The sequence below is a fragment of the Bombina bombina genome, chromosome 6, assembly GCF_027579735.1.
Source record: "Bombina bombina isolate aBomBom1 chromosome 6, aBomBom1.pri, whole genome shotgun sequence".
NCBI classification, from domain to species: domain Eukaryota; kingdom Metazoa; phylum Chordata; class Amphibia; order Anura; family Bombinatoridae; genus Bombina; species Bombina bombina.
Window position 1 is genome coordinate 503,535,525 of NC_069504.1, and position 12,269 is coordinate 503,547,793.

Below are 12,269 nucleotides of genomic sequence, written 5' to 3' on the forward strand. Positions count from 1 at the left end.
GTGAACGGAATTGATCCAAATTTCTTTGAAAAAACATAATCTGCCCCCTACCAGCTGAGCTGGAATGAGGGCCGCACCTTCATGTGGACTTAGGAGCTGGCTTTGATTTTCTAAAAGGCTTGGATTTATTCCAGACTGGAGATGGTTTCCAAACTGATACCGCTCCTGAGGATGAAGGATCAGGCTTTTGTTCCTTGTTGTGACGAAAGGAATGGAAACGATTATTAGACCTGAATTTACCTTTAGATTTTTTATCCTGTGGTAAAAAAGTTCCTTTCCCTCCAGTAACAGTTGAGATAATAGAATCCAACTGAGAACCAAAAAAATTATTACCCTGGAAAGAAAGGGAAAGCAGAGTAGACTTAGAAGACATATCAGCATTCCAAGTTTTAAGCCATAAAGCTCTTCTAGCTAAAATAGCTAGAGACATATACCTGACATCAACTCTAATGATATCAAAGATGGCATCACAAATAAAATTATTAGCATGTTGAAGAAGAATAATAATGCTATGAGAATTATGATCTGTTACTTGTTGCGCTAAAGCTTCCAACCAAAAAGTTGAAGCTGCAGCAACATCAGCCAACGATATAGCAGGTCTAAGAAGATTACCTGAACACAAATAAGCTTTTCTTAGAAAGGATTCAATTTTCCTATCTAAAGGATCCTTAAAGGAAGTACCATCTGCCGTAGGAATAGTAATACGCTTAGCAAGAGTAGAGACAGCCCCATCAACCTTAGGGATTTTGTCTAATCTGTCAGATGGCACAGGATATAATTGCTTAAAACGTTTAGAAGGAGTAAATGAATTACCCAAATTATTCCATTCCCTGGAAATTACTTCAGAAATAGCACCAGGAACAGGAAAAACTTCTGGAATAACTACAGGAGATTTAAAAACCTTATATAAACGTTTAGATTTAGTATCAAGAGGACCAGAATCCTCAATTTCTAATGCAATTAGGACTTCTTTAAGTAAAGAACGAATAAATTCCATTTTAAATAAATATGAAGATTTATCAGCATCAACCTCTGAGACAGAATCCTCTGAACCAGAAGAACTATTATCAGAATCAGAATGATGATGTTCATTTAAAAATTCATCTGAACAATGAGAAGTTTTAAAAGACTTTTTATGTTTACTAGAAGGAGGAATAACAGACATAGCCTTCTTAATGGATTTAGAAACAAAATCTCTTATGTTATCAGGAACACTCTGAGTATTAGATGTTGACGGAACAGCAACAGGTAATGGAACTTTACTAAAGGAAATATTATCTGCATTAACAAGTTTGTCATGACATTCAATACAAACAACAGCTGGAGGAACAGCTACCAAAAGTTTACAGCAGATACACTTAGCTTTGGTAGCTCCAGCACCAGGCAGCGATTTTCCAGAAGTATCTTCTGACTCAGTTGCAACGTGGGACATCTTGCAATATGTAATAGAAAAAACAACATATAAAGCAAAATTGAACAAATTCCTTAAAAGACAGTTTCAGGAATGGGAAAAAATGCCAGTGAACAAGCTTCTAGCAACCAGAAGCAATAAAAAATGAGACTTAAATAATGTGGAGACAAAAAGTGACGCCCATATTTTTTTAGCGCCAAATAAGACGCCCACATTATTTGGCGCCAAAAATGACGCCACATCCGGAACGCCGACACTTTTGGCGCAAAAGAACGTCAAAAAATGACGCAACTTCCGGCGACACGTATGACGCCGGAAACCGAAAAAAAAATTTGCGCCAAAAAAGTCCGTGCCAAGAATGACGCAATAAAATGAAGCATTTTCAGCCCCCGCGAGCCTAACGGCCCACAGGGAAAAAGTCAAATTTTAAGGTAAGAAAAAAATGATTGATTCAAATGCATTATCCCAAATATGAAACTGACTGTCTGAAATAAGGAATGTTGAACATCCTGAGTCAAGGCAAATAAATGTTTGAATACATATATTTAGAACTTTATAAAAAAGTGCCCAACCATAGCTTAGAGTGTCACAGAAAATAAGACTTACTTACCCCAGGACACTCATCTACATGTTGTAGAAAGCCAAACCAGTACTGAAACGAAAATCAGCAGAGGTAATGGTATATATATAAGAGTATATCGTCGATCTGAAAAGGGAGGTAAGAGATGAATCTCTACGACCGATAACAGAGAACCTATGAAATAGACCCCGTAGAAGGAGATCATTGAATTCAAATAGGCAATACTCTCCTCACATCCCTCTGACATTCACTGCACGCTGAGAGGAAAACCGGGCTCCAACCTGCTGCGGAGCGCATATCAACGTAGAATCTAGCACAAACTTACTTCACCACCTCCATAGGAGGCAAAGTTTGTAAAACTGATTTGTGGGTGTGGTGAGGGGTGTATTTGTAGGCATTTTGAGGTTTGGGAAACTTTGCCCCTCCTGGTAGGAATGTATATCCCATACGTCACTAGCTCATGGACTCTTGCTAATTACATGAAAGAAAAGTAAATTTCAAAGTTGTTTAAAATTGTATCTGTTTAAGGTTAAAAAAAAAAAGATATAAAAGTTAAGCTCACTCCTAAATCCTAGAAAATATACATATAAAACAAGGAAAAGGAAGTAGTTACTTCAAATAAAAAGTTCCTAAAAGTCTAGGGAGAAAGCACAACAGTATAGATAACAATGGAGACAAAATATGCCAAAAACACAAAACACACTTTAATATATAAATGCTAAAAAAACACACATACTAGGGATCCCTTAGTATTAAACTAAATATTCCAGCTTAAACAATGACAAGTGCACCTTGGACAAAAGTTATTGTAAATCAAATCCACTAGTCACGCATGTGCATGTAACTGTGTTAAAGTCATCAATCCAATAAAATGATGGCAGTAAAAATGCTGAAACACTGTTGAATAAGTGAATGCAAGTCCTTAAAGGGACATGAAACACAAATTTTTTCTTTCATGATTTAGAAAGAGCATACAATTATAAACAACTTTCTAATTTACTTCTATTATCTATTTTGCTTCATTCTCTTGATATTATTTGCTGAAAAGCATATCTATATATGCTTAGTAGCTGCTGATTGGTAGCTGCACATAGATGCCTCCTGTGATTGGTTCACCGTGTGCATTGCTATTTCTTCATTAAAGTATATCTAAAGAATGAAGCAAATTAGATAATAGAAGTAAATTGGAATGTTGTTTAAAATTGTATTCTCTACCTTAATCATGAAAGAAAATGTTTGGGTATAGTGTCTCTTTAAGTGCACAAAAAGCCAGATATAACAGGCATCAACCCCACACAAAGGCCTATGAAAGCACACTAGCATAGAAAAGAGAAGCCCAAGTAAAATGTATCAACAGGTTTGACCGCCGTTAACGCGTCCCCCATCACCACCGGTCAATTACCATGTACCTGTCTGCCTTACGCCACAGCTACTCCTAACATTGTTGCCGTTTTCGTTTGCTGTCTTCCGGGGTGATCCTGTGCACAGGGGGATCCCATGTAAGTAACCGCTGTAAAGCACTGACGAGTCATATCACTCGTTTCACTCCTTCGTGTGTAACAGCGTGGAGCTTCTTCCGGGTGCTGACGTCATCTAGGGAACGTGCCTTCTTATTGGAAGCTCCGCGTCATATAGTTGAGTCCTTATTGGTTGGAGGTTTTACATGTATGCTGGTCATAGCGTATATTTTACTGACTCAAACGAACAATAGGTACATAGGGACGCTTCAACGGTAGTCAAACCTGTTGATACGTTTTACTTGGGCTCCTCTTTTTTTTTTTTTTTAACAATAATTTTTATTGGTTTTACATTAGAAAACAATACAGTAAAGTATTACATAGGTGAAATTTCACAACCAGTGCGTCATGTTAACAGAGAGTTAAGGGGTCTTCCCAATTTGCATATATACTAGGTTAATATCAACATTTTTGTATGACTGAGTGGGTGGACCTCCGGAGGCGGTTCTAGTTATGGATCAGTTAAAGATTTCTCACCTTCCGGAGGTCACTGAACCCCTTGGCAAAGACCTATGCCTCCTCTGGTGTATCTCAGAGGGAGGAAAAAATAAATATGTCCATATTTCGCGGTACCTGGTGTAAAGTCTCTGCGCACTGCAATTTCACAACTTAAAACCTTCTAACATTGCGAAACCGGAATGTAATATAACAGAAAGTGGTAAACGAAGGAAGAAAAAAAACAAAAAATGGAAGGGGAAAGGATAAGGAGAGGAGATAGGGAAGGGGATTGATGCAGAGACAGCCCTGGAGTTAGTGTATGGTACGGGCTAGTTGACCTCTACTTCTATGTCTGCATCTGTTAAGCTTTGGGCATCTGTAGATCTCATGGGTGGCTTTGTCCTCCAGTATATCTGTTGGGTCTTGCAATATAGGGGGGGGATTCTATTTAGGGGTGATAGAGTCCCAGTAAAACCTGAGATCTGCATAGAATGCAGACTTGTTTCTTTTGTAGTAGCCATATTCCTCGCATGAGAGCATCTCATCTGTTTTTTTAATCCACTGTTCTGGTGTTGGAATTGAGGGTGACTTCCAGTGTAGGGCAATAAGGGATTTCGCACAGTTAAGGCCTATGCGTATCAGTGTCTGTCTAATTGTGCATTTTATTGGCGGGGTTTCATTTAAGAGGACTAGCTTAGGGCTTAGGGAAAAGTCTGTCTCAACTAATTTTTTCAAGATGTACTCTACACCACGCCAAAGGGGGTCCAATCTTGGACACGTCCACCACATGTGTAACATGGTGCCCTGTCCACCACACCCCCTCCAACAAAATGACGTAGCGGTAGGATAAATGTTATTCAGCCTGGTTGGCGTTAAGTACCATCGTAGTAATACTTTGTAGTTGAGCTCTATGACTTTGGGGGATGTGGAGGAGGTGCGCGTATTCTGGAAAATTTGTAACCATTGTGTGGTATCTAGGGTCGTGCCCAGTTCCTGATGCCATCGGGATGTATATGGGGGGAGTGGAGGGGTCTGTGCTTTTTGTAATAAGACTTTGGCTAGTGATAGCGAGCCCTTAGCAATTTTCTCAGTTAGACAGATTTGTTCAAATGGGGTAGGGATTCTGAGGAGGTCCTGCTTATTGTGAGCTGTCTGGATAAAATGTTGTAATTGTGCAAATTTAAGCCATGGAGCGAAGAATCCCTGGAATATTTGTGTAAGCTCTTCTCTAGACTTAAGTTTACCTTGAGTAAGTAGTCAGGTGATAGGGATGGAATCTAAAAGTTCATGGACTATAGTGTCTTTTTTCCTAGGTTCATACCCTCCCATTAGCTCTATGTTGGGAAAGATCGGGGTAAGTGGAGATGTTGGGGTGGACAAAGCTGGGGTTGTCTTAAGTAGCTGATCCCACATGTTAAAGATATGCCTGTAGAGTGGGGACGTCGCACAGAGGGGAGTGCGTCTGGACTTAGGGAGCCAGCACAAGGGGCCGGGGGTTGGGTGATTTAAGCAGTTGTGAGTCAACTGCCACCCAAGCCTTAGAGTCTCTTCTACAATGCCAGTCAAGAATTCTTTGTAGGCTAACCGCTTGGTAGTATAGACGTAGGTCCGGAAGACCCAACCCCCCACTCTGTAGGGATCTATACATAGTTCCTCTCGGTATTCTCGGACAGAGTCTTCCCCACACAAAGCTATTAATGGCTTTTTGCAATTGTTGTATAAACGCTTTCGGGATTGTGATGGGCATAGCTTGCAGTATGTATAGAATTTTGGGGAGTATTGTCATTTTAATGGATTGTATTCTACCCCGCCATGATAGTGATTTGACTTTCCAGGAAGATAATGAGTGCTGGATAGAGTGTAGGAGCGGTTGGTAGTTGAGGGTAAACCATCTCGATGGGTTAGAGGCTAATACTATGCCTAAGTATTTCAAGTGTGAGTTTTGAATTTTAAATGGGCATGTTGTAATGAAATTTGCAAAGTTATTAGGGGTCATGGTAATATGGGCTCCTCTTTTTTATGCTAGTGTGCTTTCATAGGCCTTTGTGTGGGGTTGATGCCTCGTTCGTGACGAGTGCAAAAAGCCGAAGTTAGAATATCACCAGCGTGTTCACGTATTCCCCCGTAGAAGTCAATGGAGAAAAAAAAGTGGAAAAAAAACTCCCCATTCTCGCGCAAACCCAATCGCATATTCTCATGTGCGCTAACCGACATGAAAATATGAATATTTCACATTCCAATGTTCTTCACATAGCAGAATATGTTCTATTTATTCATAAATACATATTTCTATATATATCTGATGTGTTTTTTTAGTACAACATATATTTATACCTATACATATATAGATGATTATATATAGGTATAGATATATGCTGATATATATAGGAAAATCTATTTAGAGATACATACAACATATTCTGCTATGTGCAGAACATTGGAATGTGACATATTTACAGTAAATACATAGTTAAAACCTTTATTGAATATGAATATTGCATAAATATGTTTTTTTTCTCTATGTTAAAGCCCTTTGCCTGCCTTTTTTTTTTCTAACATCTAAAATCTCATATTTTTGAGCCCTTATAATGTTTGTGTGCAATATTTTTTAACATAATATTTATTAAACAGTGTTATTATGATAGTAACTATACTTTGTAATGTATTTTTTATGTGTTTTGTGACACTTTTTTGTTTTGCAAAACAGTTCACCACAGCTCTGAAGTCACGGTAATCATTCTAGCGTAAATCACAATTGCGTTTACTTTCAACTCAGAATATGAGCGGTATGCCTGATGAGCGCAAACACCTGCAATAAAGCCCTCATCACTTGGGCGCAATTATTTGTGCTCCTCTCATAATCTGCCCTATGTATTTTAATTAAATTACATTGAAAAGAAAAACATATCTTTATCAAATGATCATTCTTCTATATGTGCCCTGTTCCATACTCCCCAACTGTGCCGATTTTCGCGGAACAGTCCCGATTTTAGGGGTCTGTCCCGCTTTCCCGGGTTGCTAGCCATCTGTCCTGCATTGCCCCATGCATTAAAAAAAAAAAATATTTTTTTTTTAAATTCTATTGGGCACATACTCGGAAGCAGCTGGCTTTTCTCTCCCAGGGTTATATACCTGTTATATTCTTTGTGGAAAATGAATGGTGTGTGGGTGAAGCAGGAGTAGGAAGGCTGTATATCCTCTGACCTCAGGTAATGGTGACCTCTAACCCCTGGTAGTGATGACATCTAACCATGCCTTCAGTTTTATAGGATGAGCAGTGCTAACACCAGGGTAACGAAGAGTATATGATGTAGTGTGTGTGTCTATCTGTATCTATAAGTGTGTATGTGTGTGTATCTGCATGTATAAGTGTAAGCTGTGTAGTGTGTGTTTTTGTGTATCTGTATGTATAAGTGTGTGTGTATCTGCATGTATAAGTGTATACTATGTAGTGTGTGTGTCTGCATGTATAAATGTAAGCTTTGAAGTGTGTGTATCTGCATGTATAAGTGTATACTATGTAGTGTGTGTGTATATGCATGTGTAAGTGTATACTATGTAGTGTGTGTATCTGTATGTGTAAGTGTATACTATGTAGTGTGTGTGTGTGTGTGTATCTGCATGTATAAATGTATACTATGTAGTGTGTGTATCTGCATGTATAAGTGTATACTATGTAGTGTGTGTATCTGCATGTATAAGTGTATGCTATGTAGTGTGTGTGTTTTTGTATATGTAAGTATATGCTATGTAGTGTGTGTGTGTGTGCGTATCTGCATGTATCAGTGTATGCTATGTAGTGTGTGTGTGTGTGTGTGTGTATCTGTATGTATAAGTGTATACTATGTAGTGTGTCTGTATCTGCATGTGTAAGTGTATACTATGTAGTGTGTGTGTGTATATATCTGCATGTATAAGTGTATACTATGTAGTGTGTGTGTGTGTGTATCTGCATGTATAAGTGTATGCTATGTAGTTTGTGTGTTTTTGTATGTGTAAGTGTATGCTATGTAGTGTGTGTGTGTGTATCTGCATGTATACGTGTATGCTATGTAGTGTGTGTATCTGTATGTATAAGTGTATGCTATGTAGTGTGTGTGTATCTGCCTGTATAAGTGTATGCTATGTAGTGTGCGTGTATCTGCATGTGTAAGTGTATGCTATGTAGTGTGTGTCTGTATCTGCATGTGTAAGTGTATGCTATGTAGTGTGTGTGCATGTGCATATGTAAGTGTATGCTATGTAGTGTGTGTGTATCTGCATGTGTAAGTGTATGCTATGTAGTGTGTGTGCGTATATGTATGTGTAAGTGTATGCTATGTAGTGTGTGTGTATCTGCATGTGTAAGTGTATGCTATGTAGTGTGTGTGTATCTGCATGTGTAAGTGTATGCTATGTAGTGTGTGTGTATCTGCATGTGTAAGTGTATGCTATGTAGTGTGTGTGTATGTGCATATGTAAGTGTATGCTATGTAGTGTGTTACTGTGCATTTTTGCTAACTTTAAAGGCCAGAATCTAGACTATTAATGGGGAATGCAGAGAGCAGTTTTAAAGAATCTATTATTAAATGTCCAATTAAGATAAAAATATTTAGCACTGTCTCTGCAAAGGTTAATTAAATACAGAGCTCACATAGCTATACCAGTGGTTTGAGCTTGTGTTTGATTTGCTGCCTAAGAGTATTAAAAGATATGACTTTATTTAGAATTTTATTTATATTACATTGGTCTTATGATTTTTTTAAGCCCCGCCCCTGCTCCTGCCCACCACATTTCAAATTTTTGCCGCGGGGGGGGGGGGTCCCTCTTTTGAATTTTGAAATGTTGGGAGGTATGCTGTTCCAGTCTGCTTATAAATTTAAAGCCATTCCAATCTATACGAAAACTCTGGTTTCTAATGATTTTCATATGGTTTCTGATTAATTTGTAACAACTCATCATAGATTTTACATTGAGAACCATGGGCATCCATAATCCACAGAAGTTTTGCCAGAGGAAGGCCAAAAATATTTCTAAGATAATACTATTCATTCCAATCTAAGGATTTAATTAATAACTGTGCTAGAATTAAGACTATTCTGAGGATTAACTAGACAGAATAATAGTCAAATAAGAAAGGTCTTTTTGTAGCTAAACCTCTTCTGACATCCCGAATATCACATGGCTATTTATTTTTTATCTATTGACTTGCATTTTACCCAATTAGTGCTGTGTCCTGCACAACTCCACAGGAGAGAGCACAATATTATCTATATCGCACACATGGATTAGCAGTCTCTTGTTGTGAAAAGCTAATAAAAAAGCATGTGATAAGAGGCTGTCTGTAGTGACTTAGAAACAGGCAGACATTAAGATGTTTAAATGTTTTAAAGTATAATAATATAAAAATGTATGGAGAATGGGTAGTAAAGGCATTATCTATCTTTTTAAACAATAACAATTTTGGTGTAGACTGTCCCTTTAAAGGGACATGATGTTCAAGAATTCTCTCTGTTCTGACTAAAAGTCAATGGATTGAAAAGAGCAACTTTCCAATTTATATATGTTATCAATTTGCTAAGTTCTCTTGTTATCCTTCATTAAAGAGTAATCATAGGTGAGGTCAGGAGCGTGCACATTTCTCTAGCCATCTGGCAGCAGTGTTTGCAACATTATTTATAGCAATGTTATATCTAGATACAAACACTGTACATGACATGCACACCCTCCTGAGCTTCTATCAGCCTACCTAGCTTTACTCTTAACAAAGGATATCAAGTGAACAAAGAAAATGTATTAATAGAAGTACATAGAAAACTTGTTTAAAATGACATGCTCTATCTGAATCATGAAAGTTGCATTTTGACTTTACTGTCTCTTTAAAACCTGATACTAAATCTATTTGGTCCTGCCAATGCTTCTTCTAGTGTTCCTGTTTGAAATGTTAAAGAAGGTAATCATATCAAAGGAGATTAGTGAAGCAATGCGAGGACAGGTTGTTCTCCTGAGGGCTAAAAGTATTCCTAGTACCAAATTGCCATTAAAGTGATGATAAACTTTACATATTTTAAAATCAGGTCTGGAATCTAAGCAATATTTTGTATGGACTTTAGTTGATCACTTCTAATGAAGATGCGCTGTAACTAGCCGTGCTATTCTAATACCCCACGCTCCGGCCGGCCACTTCAAAAATATTTTTTTTGTGAGCTAACGGTTTTAACCGTTCTCAAAGCGCCGCTCTAGCTAGATAGCTAGCGATCTGGACCTGATTTTAAAACATGTTAAGTTTACCATTACTTTAAGTTGAATATTTCTAAAGAGGACAGTACAATGCACACTAAAGATATTTTCTGAAACCAAATAATTTTAATCAAAAGCAAGACCAGGCAGACCTAATGTGATCACACTATTAGAAGATCAATATAGCAGTCTAATAATATTACAGAATAGAACAGCATTTGCATCCACAATTAAATCCTAGCTGAACCAGGAACATTCTATCCTAGTAAGCAAAAAACAGAAAAAGACAACAGATAAAGGGGCATATGTATCATGGTCTGGCGTACCTGATCCGACACTGCGGATCAGGTCCGCCAGACCTCGCTGAATACGGACAGCAATACGCTCGCCATATTCAGCATTGCACCAGCAGCTCACAAGAGCTGCTGGTGCAACGCCGCCCCCTGCAGACTCACGGCCAAAAGGCCGCCAGCAGGGGGTGTCAATCAACCCGATCGTACTCGATCGGGTTGTATTGTGGCGATGTGCGTCCACCTGCTCAGAGCAGGCAGACAGGTTATGGAGCAGTGGTCTTTGTGACCGCTGCTTCATAACTGCTGTTTCTGGCGAGTCTGCAGGCTCGCCAGAAAAACGGGGCACCAAGCTCCATTCAGAGCTTGATACATATGCCCCAAAGTGTCATTTATTGCGAAAGTTCTCTAATCCACTTTTTTGTCATATAATACAGAAATTTTGGCCATATAATACAGAAATTTCACAGTGAAAAACATAGAAAGATGTCATATTTGCTGAAAAATCAAAATCTGAACTTTTCAGTTGTAATCTCACATTTCATATGGGAAGACAGAAACTTGAGAGGTTGACACCACAGTGTGTGAAACCAACAATTAAACATGGTGTAGGGAATATTCAGATGTGAGGATGCTTTGCCAATTCAATAGTTAATGACTAGTTTAACTACAGTTCAGTTTGACCAAAGATATGTACCACTCTATTCTGTGTGGCTTGACATACATTCTGGCTTTAAAGAAAACTGCACTGCAAAAATTTTATTTAGTGTGTTCCCAATAACCCATTGTACCTGCTGGAGTGTATTAAACTGTTTGAAAGTAGCTAACTTGTCGTTTGATATAGCTGCTATTGTCTACTGAAACCACCACCTACACTGAAAAAGTATGAATACTGCAGTATTGTCTATAGAAAAGATAAGAATACAAGAGGCAACAGCAGAAATCATCATACAAGTGAAGGTGGTTGAGAGACCACCCCATTTAAAATGATATTCCTGAAGCTGCTTGTAACACTTCTATCAGCAACTTGTCTGCATATGTTGTTCCTTTGACCTAATCATGCCAACATATATATTTAATATGCATTACTGTTGCTGTTTCATATACAGGATATAAATATTTTGACTTTATTGTCCTTTTAAAGTTGTGAGAAAGATGATTCCCTTTCCAGAGAGACAACAATCGTTAACACACATTGAAGATGTTCCAGTCATATCTGAAGCCCAAGGAATAGCAAAGGAGTGCAAAATTGCGTGCCTTTTCCTCCACAATTACTAGATCTCAATCCCATTGAACAGGCTAAACACACTGTGACATTTGTAAACACTCTCTGGAATGTGCTAAATGAGTGCTGGAATAATATGAAGTGCACAATTTTAAAGACTGAATCAATACCAGAGTAGTTAAAGGGACAGTCTACTCAAAATTAGGGCATGCAATTTTAAACAACTTTCCAATTTACTTTTAACATCAAATTTACTTTGTTCCCTTGGTATTCTGTGTTGAAAGCTAAACCTAGGTAAGCTCATATGCTAAGGCCGCCTCTTATCTATTGTTTTTTAATGCTAGACAGCGCTAGTTCATGTGTGCCATATATAGATATTTTTTGCTCACTCCTGTGGAGTTACCTACTGTAGGAGTCAGCACTGATTGGCTAAAATGCAAGTCTGTCAAAATAACTGAAATAAGGGGACAGTCTGCATAGGCTCTGATATAAGGTAATCACAGAGGTAAAAAAGTATATTAATATAACAGTGGTGGTTATGTAAAACTGGGGAATAGGAAATAAAGGGATTATATAAATTTTTAAACAA